The sequence below is a fragment of the Talpa occidentalis genome, unplaced genomic scaffold, assembly GCF_014898055.3.
Source record: "Talpa occidentalis isolate TD23 unplaced genomic scaffold, MPIMG_talOcc4v2.1 talOcc4.6, whole genome shotgun sequence".
Taxonomy (NCBI): Eukaryota; Metazoa; Chordata; class Mammalia; order Eulipotyphla; family Talpidae; genus Talpa; species Talpa occidentalis.
In genome coordinates this window covers 115,094,266-115,113,999 of record NW_023604972.1, presented here as the reverse complement: position 1 = coordinate 115,113,999, position 19,734 = coordinate 115,094,266, and the positions used below count along the sequence as shown (strand labels likewise).

General features: G+C 35.1%; 1 long non-coding RNA gene across 1 annotated transcript in view; it reads right to left on the bottom strand.

Moving 5' to 3' along the window:
• Nucleotides 1–5,367: 5,367 nt before the first annotated feature.
• Nucleotides 5,368–19,734, bottom strand: part of LOC119260862 (uncharacterized) — a 31,662-nt gene continuing 17,295 nt past the window's right edge. Inside the window, exons 2-4 of the long non-coding RNA XR_005128838.2 lie at nucleotides 10,337–10,488; nucleotides 8,335–8,427; nucleotides 5,368–5,699 (exon numbers count right to left, since the gene is read on the bottom strand). This is a non-coding gene — a long non-coding RNA (uncharacterized LOC119260862). The remainder of the gene's footprint in view (nucleotides 5,700–8,334; nucleotides 8,428–10,336; nucleotides 10,489–19,734) is intronic.

The window sequence follows — 19,734 nt, the reverse complement described above, 5'->3', positions numbered from 1 at the left end:
TACTTGGAATTTGGTAACTGAGTTACCCATTACCTTATGCAACAATTTACAAGCAACATTGTAAAGTTGTGTCCCTTTGAAAGTCAAAAATTATATGAGCTCTGTGAGGCAAAGAATTATCTGTAAATTCAACAAATGTTCACTGAGTGAATATAAATTGCCAAGCACTTCTAGTGCTGGGAATACTTCAGATGACAACTGACATCATGAAGTTTATATTCTGCTTGAAAAGAACAAAGACAACAAACAAACATGGGAAAAATAAATACATGTATATATATATATATATATCTCAAAATTTTTTAAAGATTTATTTATTTATTTATACAAGCACTGGGTACAGTCAGAAGGGTGGGAGGGTGAGAGAATTCACCAGAGCCAGAGCGGGAAGCAGAACAGGCAGACTGACGAAATACACTGTTGAGGGGAGCAGCGGGCGGCAGGAGAGGTCTGCGCGCCAAATGGGACCCTCACCTGTGGCCAGGGATCGAACCAGCGCTGCAGAGGCTGCAGGCAGCTTTGCAGCCCAGCACTCAACCACTGCACCACTGGGGAGGCCCCTATATCAAAATATTTTAACATAAAAGGATAGAGATATTCAAGTTGGCAGATAAGATGTATATCATCTCAACCAAAAGTTCAGGAAAGTCTCACTGAGAAATGGCATTTGGACTGAGGTTGGAGCAAATTAATGTATGGCATTAAAAAAAAAAAAAACCTTAAGCTTTTAAATGATCTCTTATGAGCTTCACTGTCAATGCAACTTATCTGAATGTTATTGAAGGTGATTCTTTACTTCTAATGTAAATTCTCTCTCACAAAGCACATATTGTAAAATTATTCCCCATTTTCCTATATTATGTAAGAAAAACTTTAAATCTGTGACACAAGGGACAGATCTTTATTAAGTCTTTACAATTGTCAATTCTCTATGAAAACAGTTACCTGGTGAGAAAAAAAAAATGCAATCTTAGTCCTTAGTCTTTTACTGTAATGCACTGTGGTATATAGCAGAAAACAGAAAAGTAAGAAATAAAAGACCTGGGTTCTAGTTCTGTGATTTATACATTACCTATTAACCTCTGCTTGGAGATTTAACCTCATTTAGAAAATTAAGACAATGACTTCTTCAACATTTCCAAAAAACATTTCCAGAGACTTAGGCTGGAGATACTATTGGGGGGAAAAAAGACCTCGTGAACAGATGCAGTAAGAAACATCATTTATCACATGGACTTTAATTAAAAAGCCCTAGGCTGGTTAAAGAATTGTAAAAAATACTGAGTATACTTTGTTTAACTCAAAGTTTCCTAAACATACTGGGACAGATTTGGGAAAAGCAGAAATAAGGCAGAAATGCTAGTGTTTCCACCATTTTAGAAATTGTATGATCTTTTTAAGTTCATCCCATTCTATCAGTAAGGATGGACTGTATTATACTGAAGTTAAAAATCACTCCAAGATTTCAGAGGCTTAAGATAGAAAAGTTATTTCTTATTCATGTGTCACATCCATTGAGGCTGGCTCCAGCCTCTGATCTATGTTTTCATTGCAGTTCCCAGTGGGCAGAGAAGCCACAATCTGGAGCCTTACCGATTGCTGAGGCATTAAGAAAGAGCCTGGGGAAGTAAGCGAACGTGTTGCCTAACCTTGCAACGTGTTCCAAGAAATGCATCGCTAGGTGACATTGTCATCGTGCAAACATCATAAAGTATATGTCCACTCACCTACATGGTAGAGACTACCAACACCTCGCTCACACATAGGGACCAGCTTTCTATGTACCATCCATTATTGATACGATATAATGACTGATATGTCATTATACAGTGCATGACGGTGTAGCTAACGTGCTTAGGAAGAGTACAGGTATTTGGTAAAAGCACTAATGACTGCATAGTTACCTCCTGAAATGATTTCACAATTAAACTATCTAATGAATGACAGCTTTTAAGTTGCTGAGTGTTGGATTTTGTTACATTCCAATCCAAAATATTAGGCTTTATTCTGGCAGACAATACTATCCCTTGTGGATAAATTTTATCCTTTTCAGATTTGCCTTCAAAATATTTTAAGGCAGCTTTAGAGTAGGGTTAGTTTAGCCTTACTTTTAAGATGTGACTCTTCCATGACGTCTTCTGATTGGTCTGTTTAGTCAGGACGACTTCTGTACTCTCCCAGTGGGAATTTCAAAAATGACCTCTTCTAGTTATTTAGCACCCTGCTTCCCAGAAATGATACTTTCCTCAGAACTTATTCTTGTCTTGCCTCTTTGGGTTTTTCTCTATGCATACAAAGGTTGGCATGAAGGGAGAGATTCTAGAGGACACCTTTTGTTTTGGGGGCCCTTTCTCTATATGACTCCTTCCCTCTTCACTGAGGGAGGCAGCCAGGCTGTATCTGGATTTCCCCTCAATGTGTTACAGTCTAGAAATATTCTCTGGTCAGAGGACCTGGGTAAGCATAGGTCTCATGGTAAGTTTGTACAACTGTTGGGCTCAAACTGTAGTTTTCTTCTGTTTGCTTTCTCTCAGGGATCGCAGTACTGTGCTATCTGGTGTTCAAAGTATGAAAATAGTTATTTCGTATATTTTGTCCAGTTTCCTAGTGGTTTATAGCAGGGGGTTAATTTAGAACCCCATTACTCCCTTAAGGCTGAAATGTTGTGTCTCTTAAATCTAAATTTAGCTCTTGTTTTATAAACTCTTTGTTTTTCAGCATGGTAGAACACGATGTCTTAAAGGTCAACAAAATGGATTTCTTATTTTTTCCTTTTCCTTTATGGAAAGCTATAAACATGATAAACTCCAATACTATACTTCCATTTTCCTGAAATACAACTCTTTTTTTTTTTTTGGTTTACATCATTGTATTTGTTTTAGGGGTTATATGTCAAACCTCTACAAATACAGGTTTTCACACCAGGTCCACCACCAAAGTTCCAATAATCCTCCGCTGTGCTCCATTGAGATCCTCCCTCTTCCTCTCCCACCTAGTGAAATATAACTTTTAGAGCCAATCAGAAAAGTATATACCAATTTAGGTGATTGTCACTATGTGTAAGCAAAGATACCACCTCTAGGTCAACCAACTTATTTATCTCTGATGCATTAACACTTAATAAAAATATTCTGGATATCATACATATTTATTTTGCAGTCATGTACCTATTAAAATATATTATCAAGAAAGTATAAGGAACTTAATCTAGAAAGACAGTAATTTTTTATTATATATGATAGTTCTTGGTAAGTGGGTGGCTTGAGCTCTTACACTGGAATATCAGGCATTTCCTTGTATTAATTATAACAGTAATAACCTGAGAAGTTATTATGAAAAGTCTAAAATATATACTTGAGTTTGTTGTATGCAATATCCTAGTGCCAAGATGACTCTCTGGCTCTTTATAAGTGGCCTAAATAGATATTAATTGAATGCCTGGATGAATGAAATATAAGATGAGCTGTTGTGATATAGCAAAGAACCTTTCTTGGAGGTGAGACATTACTCTCCTTCCTTGAAGTGCTGAGTTCTGAGAAAGTGGGCAAGACTGTGAAGGAATGGTTTTAACAGCTGGGCTTCCCACAAGAATGATGGAAGTAATAATTATAAGAATGATGTAATAACACATATAATAACAATGATAATAATGAACAATAACAGTTATTCATTGTATCTTTATGCAGCAAACTTTTATGCACTTTTTATGTGTATTTCATTGATTGTTTACTGTGAGAGATCAGTATAAGTAAGATAATATGGAGATGATAAGTAACTTGAGCATGGTGATGCAGCTAGTTAGTGGCAGAACCAGACTGTAAATCTACAGACTGGCTCCAGGTCATACAGTTTTAACCACAGGCCTATATTGACTTTCTGTACATGAGACCAAACAGAGAGGAACCCACCAACACTGAAAGTAAGGAACATCCTTCTGGGGGTTAATTCATAGGACTAACAACAAATGGGATCACATGAAGAAGTGTGAAAGTCCCCCTCAGGAAGATGTCTCTCAAGTTAACATACTTGACAGAATCTGATGGAATGTGTTAACATATCCCTTAAAAAGTGCAGAAAAATTCTGAAAATACTGGTCTGAAAAAATACCAGTATCAGGAGATACTGGTCAACCAGAAAAAAACATGAAGAGAGGATCCCCTGGTCAAAACATCAAAAGCTTTTCTCAGTGGTAGACATCACTTCCTGTTGTGGATGTGTATGCCTCAGACCTTCCTGGGTAACCTTGTTAAAAATAAAATCTTATAATTCTGCAGTACTAATTGCAGTATAATTCTGCAGTTCTCAGTACAATTCTTATCAGTGTAGTTGCTTCTATACAGAGAAGATACTGGACAGGGAAGATAAGCATATATCTCAAAAGAAATTAAATTTTTGGTATCATGGTTTAGACACCTAAAGGTTTCAAAAGGTTATTTTTAATCTTCACCATACAAAACTATGAAGTCCAGTAAATTGACAAAATGGAATATCTAGATCATCTTGGCAAATTAGAAATTCTGCCTTGGAAAACTACCCTTGTTCGCCAGGAGTTACAACTAGCTTAAACTGCATATTATTCTTTAAGCTTCTACTCTCCCTACTGTTGTGGCCAAAGATAGATGGCTTATTATTTAATAATTACATAATATGCTTAGTAAAGTCATATAATTTTGAAGATTTGAGTGAATTTGAGAAACATAACATAAGGCTAAGATTTACTTAGAGCCAGACAACATCTTTAAGAACTTTATAATCTTTGTCTTATGGAAGCCCTGTGATAGAGCAGACCCTCCCCAAAAGAGAAAATTGAGGCTGAATTAGGTTTAATACTTTGGCTAAGGTCACAGAGCTATTTAATAGATCTGAATTCTGGTTACCCTGAAAAGCCTATGTAGCCCCCCAACACTGCCATGTCTTTTTCCAACATAGCGTCCTTTAAGAATACAGATCTAGACTATAACCAAGACATTCATTTTCTTTTGTTTTCTAATCTTAATTTTTGACCTTGGGCATATGCCTGATACTATCTTTGTCTAATGCCACCAGCTTTGCAAACGGAAGAAAAGAGTATGTCCTACCCTCTGTTATTCAAACTGTTGAAACTAACAATTCTACTTCCCTAGCTTACAGTCAGTTATCATCAGTTTGAGTTCCATTCACCATTGGAAGTTCAATATAGTCAGTTCAAGAGTTCCACTCAATATTGGAAGTATTCTATTTATTTCTCCGCACACGTGTTGTGATAAGTGATAAATACTTTCCTGTTTTCTTGTGATTTAAGTTGTGGAGAATAAAAGGGCTAAAGTTCCTAGGCTTAAAGTAGAATTTACCAGAAATGAGGATATGTGTAATAATTTCCAAATTGTATTTACGGATACCATTTTATTCTATTGATTGGAAGCTGTACTCAGCAAAGGGAATCATACAAAGGAGATAAGAGAGAATGAGAAATTGAAACAAAGCATTGATGGAAGTTTCCTAACAGCAAAAAATGAGAAGGCTGAGCATCCCAGGGGAAGTGGGGGTGGACCTGATGCCTGAAACAGTGAGAGCTGTGATGGAGTCAACTGCAGCGAATCCCGTAATTACTAAATTAGACTGTTCCATTTCTGGATAATGCATGCTGCATTTTGATCTTGATTTAAAATCCAATTAGTTCCGGATCATCATTTCTGTTAGTTCTAGCTTCTCTCTGGTGGCTTTGAGAACAGAGCAATAGATTAGTATTTTTGTGTTTGTTCTTTGCAGGCTGTCTTTGAAGACATGGCTTTTTAAATCTATGGCAACAGGTGTCCTCCCTCCCACTCTTACATATTTTACTGATTACTCTTCTTGGTTTATCCTCAAATTCTCTCAAGTCATTGTGGCCAATGAAATGATGCTACGTAGATACACATTTAACTTTGCCAATAACTGACACCAGCCATGACACACTTATCCTTGAAATTACAATTTCCTTTTAAGTTTTTTTGTGTGTTTTATTTCCTAGGTAGAGAGTTTGCCTTTATTTCCAGGATTGGTGTTATTTTCATTTCTTTTGTTTTTATTTACTGCAGTCCTTAGGCAAGTCTTATTTATTTTTTGAGAAGTGAGTCTACAAATGAAAAGAACAGATTTTAGCTTGGTCAAATGTGAGAGATGAAGACGACTGGAAAATGATTGTTTTCTGGTGAGAGTGAAAAGGGAACTCAGGCAGCCCATTGAAATAGCTTCAGTTTTTTCACATGACTCTATCAGTAAGTGATTGAAGATAGAATGAAATGGCTTCATGGGAAGACTTTAGGATTTATATATTAGAATATACTAATCTGTGGTTCGGAAAGATAAAATTATTCTGAATGTTGTTTTGCCTTTTTTACTGAATACATAAAGAAAAACTTCTGGAATGGTGGTAAAATATATCTTAGAAAGAATATACTCTTCAGAGTGAACATGAAGAGTTACAGTCTACAATAATTTTATACAAGAAAGAAAACAGGCACTGTTTTTTTCCTCCCTGGGCTTGCTGAAGAAAATGTGAAACATTGATTGAGAGCTACTTGTTAATTCACACTAGGGAACCATGGTGATTACTTAATTTTGAAAATTACAATGTAAACACAACCAATGCCATAAAGGAGTTCAAGAGCCCTACATCAAAAATAATATTTTGTTCATTTATTTTGACAAGTGTGGTTCATATACTCAAGTGTTACTTATGGTTATATTACATTTGAATTAACATAGTGCATTTCATCAAAATAATAAAACTTATGATATAATAACTTAAAGAGAAAGTTCATCACATTCTTCTGATAGATATTTTAAACGATATGTATTTATGAGTGTATTATGTTACCCCATCTCTCCCTCTACCTCTTACACACTCTCTTAAACACTCGGCAAATTAAAAGTAAATTTATCAATTTTACCATCCTCCTGTCCTTTCATAAGCTTATAGAATATGATTATTGTTAAAAAGTTATTATTTGTTTGATAATTCATACATTTCTGTTTTCTCAGTCTGCCTTCCTCAGCAGTATCTGATATCATATTGTTACTGACTGATTATTAAATAAATTTAAATGAATTAAAACCATAAGTCTTGGAAGTTATATAGTCTGTATCAAACAAGAAATAAGGAATGGGAAATTTGACATATGGATATTGAGGAAGACAGGAGGTTTCATCCTTTCATTCTTTCGCTAAAATTGATTAATTTTATGTAGGTTCAAACTTTCTTATTTATTTTGTAAACCTGTAGAGAAACTATAGAAGTAACATGTTATTGTTATTTTCTAAATTATTGTTATTTAATCTTTACCGTAGTTACCAAATTTCTAAACTAAACAATGTAAAAACTAGCAGAAAAAATGGAAACAATTACAAATGACCTAAACCAATTATAAATTACTTATATCTACTTAGAGAGCAATATAGATTTATGCATATTTAGTTATGGTCTGACATATGGAATTTATTTTAATGAGAGATTTCTAAAATAAATTATATCAGTAATATAGTTCTTTTTATGAATTTAATTTGTACTCCAAATGACCTAAAGTTTACCAATCTTTAAAATAGTTTACTTTTGTCTATTACCTGAGAAATAATGTAACTGTCCCACAAATTAAAATTGAACTGCAACTAAACTATTACTCTTAAGAATATTTAGTACATGATTTTTTGTGGAACATGCTGATATTAAAATTTTTGATGAATTTATTGTGTCTAAGTGAATTACTAATCCATTTAGTTGCCTTTGCCTTGAAGTTTGAAGACAGTAAAATTGACACAAGCTTTATATATTTGAGTTCTTTTTTGATTCCTTACTTTACTTATAGATTTCTGTCTTCCATATTGCCTTCATAAATTGCCACAAAGTTTTTTTCTAACAATTTAAATAGTATATGAGGTAAGAACAAGAATAATTAAGATATAATTTAGTTATTAATGTTTTCAAGTAATATCATTGTCTTGTTATAAATTTTACCATAGTTTAGTTCAGAATGATAAATTTTTAGACATTTATGAAAATCACCTTTTTAATTGTTCAAGTTTTACTGTAATGTAAAGAGTGAATGGAATTGGAATAGGAGGCACAATTTGACTAGGACTGTATAAAAGAAAGGAAAAAGGAAATTAAAAGTATTTTGATATGGTGGGAATTTCATTGTGTATGTGTATAAATGTACATATATAAAAGCATATTTTATAGTTAGTGTTGACAACACTGCCTTAAAAAGGAGGTATGATTAATTTCATTTTATAGGACAGAAAACAGACACAAATACAAAGAATTTATAGTTTGCTCAAGTCCTTGGTACACTATGGACAGCCAATAATGGTACTCACCATAAGAAACCTCTCTATAAGATGTTAATAATACTAGAAGGAAGTAGAAAAACAGCTCTTCCACACAGAAACTTTTTTCCAGTGCCAAGTGACCTAGAGAAGAATAAAGATGAATTTCACTAAAACTGATTTTGTTAATATTTGGGGATTTCAAATCAATTAATTAGGGAGAAAATACTTTTTTTTTTCCAGAATTGATGATTTTTAAATAAAGCATATTAGATATAAACATAGACAAATGTTATTTACCCAGAACTCTTAATTAGCCACTGGCTTTTTCTAGTACACTCTATACATGAATGTGTGTATGATATACATGATAGACTATTAGTAAGCTATATTCTCCAAATACTACTAGTATTTTTCTTTTATGGAAATTAATGTATTATGTTTTCTATCTTAAGGAGTTTCTTTTTCTGAAGGAAAGGGTGTTTGGACTGGAGGTTAAATTGGTGTAGTCACAGTTTGGGGTTCCAACAAGGGTAGGAACTGGCCATAAGACATGAAGAGCAGAAGCAAATAGCTATGAATAAAGCCTAGAAACTTCTGAGGACTAAGGGGATATGGATAGAGGGTCAGTTGTACTGCTTCAGCTTCAAAATATACTAACATTTTTTGAAAGTTTCCCTCTTCTTTCATGCATTAAGAAGAACTATATCTAATATATCAAACCAGTATATCCAAGCAAGACCATCAACTCTCCAATAGAATTTTAAATTTAAAAATAATTAAGTATCACAATAGCTTATATTTACTAAAATTTAAACAAAAAGTTTCCCCCCCTTAAAATGCTAATAGAAGTTACCAAGCAATTTTCCTTTATTATCATCATGGTAAGATCACTAAAGAAGTTCAATTCTAAGAAATATGATTAGGCAAACTTCTTCTATCTGCAAAAGCTCCATCATAAATAGAATACATATTGATTCAATTGACATATTGACTATACTGTGCAATATTGTCTGTTTCAGATAAATTCATGAAGACATGAATTGAGCCCATAAAGCTATATTATAGCATCTACCATAAACTGCAAATTTATTGTACTTAGTATATATTGTATGTTTACTTCATTTTTATTAGTAATTTAAAATAAGCACATATATTTATGTATAAATTATTATTAACAGTATTTAAGGAAAGCATCCTCTACATGACAAAAAATGAAAATATCTTTATTTTATACAACTACTTATGAAATCTTTTATGTCTAACATATAAAGGATGACCTAGAATATCTCTAAGATCCCTCCCCAAAATTCTATACTTCTAAAGAAAGAGAAGCAGATTTCATTCATTATCAGCCCACCTCTGCTCTATTAAGAAGCAAATGAGTAGACACTTCTGGGTTACTTTATCCATAACAAATGCATGGATATTGCTAGTTTCTCCCAGAGAGTCACAGAGCTGGGAGATGGCTCTGAAAAGAAAAGTGCTAGTCCCTGGGGATTGGAATCTTTGTACCTGTCAGAAAGTTAAATGTGTCTCAGCTGAAGGCAGCTGTTCACTTAAACTTTCAAAAACGAAAATCCTTTTGATGGATTTTAAAAAATCATACACACACACACACACTGCAAAATGTCAAGGGTGTGTGCAAATCAAGGACACATACACGGCTTACTTTAGCATAAATGGAGAAATAGTTGTGAGAGGAAATCAGATTTCCTACCAGCATTGGCCTGTTATTTCCATCGGTCAGCTCACTGGCCACGATGGTCTGACCAAACTAAGTATTTTCACATGAGTTTTGACTGAGGCCCATAGCGTTACCATGGGAAACAGGAACGGTTTGAACAGAGAGGGACTTACGGATAAGTAGAGGAAGCAGCAGAGTCTTCCAGGACATTACTGATTTTATTTTTTGACATTGATGATTTTAATATACAACAGGGTGAAGGATATGGAGTATATATTTAAATCCTATCATGGCTGGAAGAGTCCAGCAAGAGTTAAAGAATCACCCAGGGCTAGTTTCTGCTGTATTATGAGTAACTTAATTCACCTCTGTCGGTGTGGTAAAATAGGGCTGGTGCAAGTTTCACTTGTCCTTTGGAGAAGATATAAAAACACATTATCTTTGTAGTTTCTTGTAACAATGTGGTTTATCACTTAGTTTGCAGAATTGAAGGGCAGGAGTGTAGTTAGTTGCAGCCTCTGAGAAAAAAGAAACTTCAATGAGACACTGACTATTCTAAAATTCCAAGTTAATGCAATGTTTTTGGTTGTCCAGGGTGGCCCTATTGCCAGAAAGGGGCACTAAATGTTAAAACATACCCTCCACCAAAGGACCACCGACTCTGCCACATGTATTTGTGGGGGTGGCGTTCTGGCACGATCTGCTATGCAGACCCACTGTAGGGTGATACATGCATTGAATGAAGAGTCATCACATTGGAGTTCCACTTTGCTGTACATCTGCAATTGAGGCCATGAGGTCTAGGTCAGCAAGTGCATTGCTGCAGTTCTGAGATGAACAGTAAATTAATCCTTCAGTGCTCAAAATTTCTTCATTTGTTAAAGGTTTTTTTCCTTTAAGGTAGGTGTGAACAATTGATGATATATATTAAGTGACTAACACAGTGCCTGGCATCTATGTGCTCATGAAATAGTTGCCAGTATAAATATTGCTTATTATTAGATGTCTTAGAGAGGCAGTGTCTTGGGATGAAAAATACTTGCAATTTAGGACCAGAAGTGTTAGGTACAAGTTCAGACTCTAAGTGAACTTAACTTTCACATCACAGCCAATGTTTCCAAACATTCATACATTGTTAATGATTTTACTCTTTCAAATATTTGATAATTATATGCTGTGCCCCCAAAATAAAATAACAAGGTCTTTATGTTTCTTGAGTAACAACCCCAAATTTTGATTACTGTAGACCTTCAACCCATGTAGTAGATTTTGACTACTTATCTAAGAGGTAAGACAACTGAAGATGCCTTTTACTTCTCTTCATATATAGTATGCATCTATATTCATTCTCCCTAACTTCAGCAACCCCTCTTGCTTGATTACCTCTCCAGTGCCCTACTTCTCTATCCCCTTTCAGCTGTCTACTCCCTTATTTATATCATAAATTATATACTACCATCAAAACTTCAGCACAATTTAAATCTAGATCTTAGAAATCCTACGATTTCAAAACTGGGCATCACCTCTGATTGCCTCTACACTTCAACCTTACCTAGAGGCATTTAATCCATCAAATCACAGTGCTGTTTTGTCAGAAATCCATCCTTCATCCATCTTCTTCCTTCTTTCTCTCCTTGCATCACCTTTGGCTAAGCCATCATCAATCACTTAGAAACTATTAAACTTGTAACTACAGCTTAACAAACTAGTAACAATCCTAATAAAAATACTAGCACAGTTAAACATACATGCTAAATTTTCTATTACAGACAGATTAGAGTAAATGTAAGATTTACTGACATTAAATAAGGAATGCAACTTAAAAGAAAACATAAATAAAGCTTAAAGCATCATGGCTTCTCAGGCCGGCAACAAGAACACACTGCTAAGAAGCTCCCAGTGCCAATGAAAAATGCTTATTTGGTGATAATAGTCTACAGTTATTCCTGACTTTATAAGCATTTAAATAAAATATTATAGAGTCATAATACAAATCAAAGTTTATATATAAATATACTAAACCAATTCCTCTTCCTATATCATATAAATCTCTGTATTTAATTGTTAAAGGGCCAGGCAGAGGTGAGACTGAAATATAAGCAAAATGAAGATTTGGATACTTTGGATGAGGTTTGTTCAGTGGATGAGTAGTTCAAAAATGAATATAAAGCAATGGAAAATGTTCCATAGATTATATAAGCCTTCGATGCAAGCACTGAAAAAAAGGGACTGGAGATGATGGTTTAAAAATTGACTCAATTATCCAGTGATTTGATTGCCTTGAAATAAAAATCAGAGGGATGGATAAAGGAATACAGCCATTGGAGGAATCCAATTTGGTGTTTAAACGGGGCCTGAAAACCTCTGAGCAGCAGAGTGCAGTTATAATTAGGGATAATGTTTCACTTCTCAAAAATGAGTCATTGCAAAGGCAGTGAAAAAATGCCATTATTTCTGCTTGGTCCTCTCGTCAATGCTGGACTAGAACCCTAAGAAAAGGTTAGGAGTATTTTAACTTGTCTTTTTAAAATTCAATTTATATATTTTTCAACCATTCATTCATGCAGTATACAAATAATTAAATAGTACTTTCTTGGTTAGGAGTGTAACTGCAATATAAAAGCACAAATGAAAGTCCAAAACTGAAACTATGGTCCATATAAGAAGTGATAGGAGGCCATTAGAAACAGAACTTTGCAAACATATTCTACAAATGTATTTTTAATGGAAAAAAAAGGATTTTACATAAAAGATGCATATATATATGGCTGAAAATATTTAATATTAAAACACACATTTTGACTTAATTCTTACATGAATTTTTTTTATAGAAGTTCATTCTTTTTACAAACAGGTATCTAGTTGTTCCAGCACCACATTTAAAAAGACTATCCTTTTGTTAGTGTGCTCACTGAGAGGTATCCCAGCACCCCCAAACTTGTGTGCTCTAAATGGGTTCAGCCACCCACTGCATAAAAACAAAGCATGCATTTTGTGTGAAAGAGCTTTAATAGGATTAGTGTACATAGAAGGAAAAGAGAAGATAATAGTTTCCCAATGAAACCCCCAAAATTACCTATTCTCTCAAGGGTAAATGCCAAGAGAAACAGAGTTTGTCCAAAGCAGAACCTCTGAGGCCTGAAAACTTGCCACAAGTCTAAAGCTCCTTCTGGCAGGGCACCATAGGGCAAAAGGGGCCAGGTAAGTCTGGGACAAAAGGAGTAAAATCAAAGTACAAATCAAGTTAATATTTACCACTACTCCCCAAGGATCTTTCACCTATGTCTTTTCCAAGTGTCTCTACATATCTTGACTCTTTCCATGCCCCCCAAGTTCCTGGTGCAAGTCCCAAACCAAGAAATAATTGTACCCTTTTCCTCACATGTCTCTGTTCCCTGCGCCTTCTCTAAGTCCTCTTCCAAATGTTCTTCTAACTAAGAAAGTCACAAGGAAAAGTTCAGTCTCTGGAACTGTTACCTCTTTTACTTGAAATTGCAAGAAGATGTGTTTATTTTATTTATTTATTTATTTATTTATTTTTTTGAGCATAGCAGAAAGCTATGGCTTTGTTTATTAAAGGTTTTTTTTTTTTTTAGTTTTTAAATCTCATTTTTTTAATAATAAATTTTATTTTTATATTCCCCATACAATTGCAACCCCCCCATTCTGACCCCAATCCCGCCCCCCACCCTCCAAAACGTGTCTCTGGTTCATAGTTTTTTGTTTAAGAAGGTGTGTTTAATGAAATCAAAAGGGCTAAGAATCTAGATAGGATTGACTTGGGAAAAGCTGTGATATTTGAGGAAGTCCTGATGTAAATACCCAATCTTATTTCTCCTCATCCCTCTGTGTCTCCTTGAGTTCCCCTAGGGCTGAACCCAACTAGACATGGAAGAGTAGCAGGAAATATCAACTACTGGGATGATCATGATCATAGGTGTTTGTTTGTTTATGTAGCTTTATTGAAGAAATGTAAATCAATTACCTGCAGAGATATTAGCTGATCATTCATCCATTGACAACTTAAAATATTATTTATTTAGTGTTATGTTGAACAATATTGGAAGATAAACTAACAACTGTGAGCCTTCTAGCAATTTAAAAGAAAATTGCAATGTGTTTGTGATGCTATTTTGAATACAAAGGGTGTTTGACTTCTGATTTCTATTCTAATTTGTGGGGTTTTTCCACTGTTATTATTTTATAAGATACATTGCAATTTAAATTTTGACCCAGGTATTGATACAGATGTTTTTATTTTATTTATTTCTATCATCAAGTTATTAAAAGTCTTTTTATTTTAAAAGCTCCTTGTGCTTTTTTCTGGCATAAGTGAACAAATGTTTTTAGCAAATGTTTAAACCTAATTTTATGATCCCCAAAGTTAAATGTTTTCAATCCTATATAGTAAAGCAATAAAATTATTACTGTATGAATTTAAAATATATTCAGAATTCTTAAGTCTTTTTAAATTTGGATTGGTTATTTGTTTACCAATGATTTCATTTCAGATAGACTGGTTTAATGAATTTATATATTTAATATATATAACACACAAATATGTGTGTTTGTCTGATTGATTCTAAGACAAGCATTTTTTAAACATTTCAACCTTTCTGAAATTGTGAAGTATAGCATAACTGGTAATTTTTTTTCATAATGATGAATAAACTGATGGTATATCTTTCCAAAATGGCACTGTAGTTATATTGAAATATGATTTTAACATAAAAAAACATGTATAAGCTTTTATGCATATGTTAACATTTAGTTTACTGCTTAAGTTAAAATCATATATTATTTATTATCTTTCCTACCCCTATCATTGAGGATTGTTTTACTGAGGACTTTCACTATGTGGAATGATACTTTGAGGATATAATTTAATCAAACCCTTTCTGAATTCTTGAAATAACTTACAAGATAGCATGTCATGCCAGAAAGAACACTCTACTGGGAGTGAGGATGCACTATTAGTGTAATTTTGGATAGTTAGTTTCTTAACACTATTTTTAAGTTATAGATTGCGAGGTTAGAGTGCATAATTAGATTATCCTGTGGGTCTATGAAATTTAATACTATATGAACCCATTGGTTCTATAAAGCATAGATTAATTTCATTGTTGCCATTAACAGAATAGATTGTATACATCACAAAAATGAGTTTCACTTTTTCTTTTGCACTTGCATTTTAGGCCCTCTCATAACAAAGGTTTAGAAATTAAGTGAATGCCAGTTTAAAAGACCTATGTGAAAAAAGGTGGAAAACCTTTTCTGTGAGTTCAGAGATTCTCTAATCTGAAAACAGAGAGGAACTTCTTCCAAACCACTATCAGCACATTCCACGTGGAGTCAAATTTGTATGAATATGGGCACTCAACCCACTCTTTGATCAGTGTTAGAAGTATGACATGTTTGGCTTATCTCACTTTAAACCTATTTTTTCCCTCCATAGATCAGAAGTATCAGCATACAAACTTCTTACTCATGGCAATTGAACAAAGTTTAGTGTCTTAAGGAAAAAAGAATTATATAAACAAGAGTCAACTCATAGGCGATTTGAGCATGAGAGGAAAGATGTGCCAGCAGATCCCTTAGAAATAGTGAAAAGGCCCTTGCAGGTCATGATTGAGTAGCAAAATTCCCTTCTGTCCCATACCAACTTTGCAAACCCTAAAAAGTCTTTGAAGAGCAGGAATTTATTAACTCAGAGCTATTTGAAAAGTCAGTGCTTTCTACTTTGGGGCTCTGGAAAATTTAGAATTAACTTTCTTCCTAAGGATTTCACTAAACTTTTCATTTTAATTACTGATTTAATAAAGTGATTTTTTTGGGTTTTTTTTGTTTCCAATTGATTCCTTTAGCTAGAGATAATACTGAAATTTGCCACGAGAACATTTATTCCACTGAAGAATTTGCCTGCAAGACAGGTCTTTTGCCATCTCTGTTCAAAGTGTTTGTCTCAGTTCAATTCAGTGACTTTTGATCACATATCTAATTAATGCAAACCACTAAAATCAAAATTTGAGAGAGAACAATAATGAATGTCAAACATTGCCCTCAAGGTGATTAAAAGACAAGCAATCAAATCAACAGTGCACAAAGCCGAATAAGACCAAGCCACCAGCGTAATTCAGCACCTTATGGGGATCCTGACCATCTTGTCTGAGGACATGCCCATGGATCATTTGAAAATGTGGCATTCTTATGCACCTCTAGTTGACACTGTTGGTGCTCTGCCCAGATTCCCCAAATTTGTGACTGTGTGCTTCTCTGCCAGGATCTGTGTTCTTTGACTTTTTAGATCTGTGCAAGCTCACAGGAGTTTTGTTTGATCCACTCCTTGCTGAGTCCTTTGCCAATAACTAGTGAAGAGTTCTCAAATCAGGCTAAATTCTGAGATGTTATTCACATACCAGAGCTTGTTTGCAGGGTCCGGCTGAGACTAAGTGTTCTCTAAAATTACACCCAGCCTGACTTCATCTGCTGCCCTGTCCTGCTTCTCCCAATGGCTCAATGGTTTCTCTTTGGATCAAAGTGCTTCCTCAATGATCCTTTACACACAAACCTTGTTTCAGGTTCTGATTTGGGGGAACCTGAAATTTAACGAAGGGCACAAGAATCCTAGGTACGAACAAGAGAAAGAGATTTCTGGGGAGAAGAAATGTAAGATTTATTGGGAAAGGCATGAACAGTCCAGTTTGACGTAGGGTAGGAAATGATGGGAGAGAAAGTTAGATAGTTCATTCCAGGCCATTATGAGAATCAGAGGATCTTGAAAGCCAAACTAAGAAATTGAACAAATTTATACATTGGCCATATTTTTAGGGAAACCCAACAAACAAATACCTGGGATAATGGAGCTTTCATGAATCGAAGGGATTCATATTCAAACATACCATATGAATAAACAAGCACTTCATTAATTTCAGGGAAAAAAGTCAGTCCAAGCTAGACCATCAATTACAAACTGCATATTTTCTGACTGTGCCACAGCTGATTGCTGCCACTCACATCAGTCAGGAGGAGATGCCTTTAAATTGACTCCTTTGAATGACTTGAGCATATTCTTATTTTCTGTAGCTAGTGACTTAAAGCTAAAACACCCTTTTAGGATTTAAACTTATGATTTTAATGATTTTACTTACATAGGAGATGCTGGGACTCCCTGTCTCTCCCCTGTTGAGGTATTTATTTTCCATAATGGTAGATCCTTTAGCTATTTCCAGAATCACTAAAAATATGTCACTAGTTTCAATTATATCTTTTTTTTTTTTGGAAATTTTTTTTTAAAGATTTATTTTTATTTATTTATACAAGCACTGGGTACAGTCAGAAGCACAGGAGGGTGAGAGAATTCACCAGAGCCAGAGCGGGGAGCAGAGCAGGCAGAAGGACCGAAGTACACTGCTGAGGGGAGCAGCGGGCAGCAGGAGAGGTCTGCGCGCCATGTGGGATCCTCCTCCGGTGGCTGGGGAGCAGCCCGGAATCAAACCAGCGCTGCAGAGGCTGCCGGCAGCTTAGCAATCCAGCACACAACCGCTGCGCCACCGGGGAGGCCCAATTCTGCAATTATATCTTAATAAATTTTTGATATTTATTGTTTTCTAAGAGGATTTTTTTAAGATTTATTTATTTGTTTGTTTATTTATACAAGCACTGGGTACAGTCAGAAGCGCGTGAGGGTGAGAGAATTCACCAGAGCCAGAGCGGGGAACAGAACAGGCAGAATGATGAAATACACTGCTGAGGGGAGCAGCGGGTGAGACAGGAGAGGTCTGTCGTACCATGTGGGACCCTTGCCAGCGGCCAGAGATCAAACCAGCGCTGCAGAGGCTGTGGGCAGCTTTGTAGCCCAGCTCTCAACCCCTGCGCCACCAGGGGAGGTCCCTTCTAAGAGGATTAAAAAAAAAAATACTTATATCAACACTAAGGTTTTCTTTTTCTAAGTTGAGCTTGAATCCTGGTATTTGAAAAATGACTTTGCTCAAATGCACACTCTACAAGTTATTACAAACACTGAGTGATAATACATATTCCTTTATCAGGGAGATGTCTGTAATTCAAAGCAAATACTAAGAATGCCAGACTTGGGGAGTGGATGAGAATATAGGTTATAACTTCTAATGTTACAACATAACAAGATAAATGAGCTTATATCATCATAGTACCAACAACAACAAAATACATTCTGTATGGATCAGCAACATTACATTTCACTGAAAATTATAATTTTGAAGTCAATCCTCTTAGATTTATTAGAAGTTGATAAGATTAATGAAATTCACTGCTGGGCATAAACATAGATTGGAAGAATACAATATTCACAATCACAAGATTTTTTTTGGGTATTCTACACCTCTTTTTTCAGGTTCAGCACTTTGAGGATACTCATAGAAAATCCAAAGATCTGTGACTAGTGATAAACTTCAAATCTTGTACCTGGTACAAGAGGGTTTGTTATAACTAACACATTGTAATCTATATTGGGAGAAATTTAGATTTTTAGGACTTAAAAAGTAAAATATTTATTATTCTTGAGTATAGTTCACCTACAAATTCCTCACACTGGGGAAGACATACGGTCTATATCTTGTTATAAACATCTGGTCTTACAAGTCACACGTAGTATTAATTAAGCACTTATTTGTTTCTGTCATCAAAGATACTGTGACTGTTTGTTACTGAAATTCCCAGTGACTTGAATAGGATGGAACACAGTGGTTGGAATGTGGTAGGGGTGCAGTATTACACAGAGACATATTATATCCATGCTATTGGGGCTAAGGACATATGTTAATGAGCACAGTATTATTTCTAAAATAGGAATTAGAATTATCAAATTACAAAATATATATGACAGTGCAATCATTCCTAGACTAACCGATTGACAAGATTTTCTGCAATATTTGCAGTATTTGGGAGCAAACAAAATTAATTAAAAGGGATAATGTTTAAATAGAGGTTTAATGTTTTATGTTTAAGCAGATGTTCCCATTGACATCATCCACAGACTTTTGCATTTGAGAATATATTTACAGAGGAAATTTATTTCTTGAGATACACAAAGACTAAACTCAACAATGTGGCTCTTCTTTGGGGGATGACAAGGAAATGGGCAAGAAGAAAGACTAACGGTCTAAAATAGTTGTAAGGGGGCTCCCTGGTGGCACAAGGGTTTAAGATGCAACCTATGAGGCTATCCGCAGCCACTGCAGCACAAGTTCGATCCCCGGCCAGGGAGCTACCCACATGGCTCAGCAGACCTCTCCTGACTTATCTGTCCCCTCAGCAGTGTACTTCAGTCAATCTGCCTGTCCTGTTCCCCACTCTGTCTCTGGTGAATCCTCTCACCCTGGCCTGTACCCCAGCTCTTGTATGCATAAATAAATAAATCTTTAAAAAATAAATAAAATAAAATAGATGTGAGGTCTATATAAGAGGTAGAAGAACATTTTCCATGGAAGAGCCATGAAAATTGTCCCCATTATTATATATTTTTTAAATAAAATATTTATTTATTTAAGCATGCAAGAACTGAGGTGTATGCCAGAGGTCTGGGGTGTAAGAGAATTCACCAGAGACAGAGTGGGGAGCAGAACAGGTAGATCTACTGAAATACACTGCTGAGGGTAGCAGCAGGTGACACAGGAGAGGTTAGTGTCATGTGGGTCACCTCCCTGGCTGAGATCGAACTCATGCCACAGTGACTGGTGATAACTTGATAGTGCTGTGTCTTTAACCCCTGCACCACCAGGGAGGCC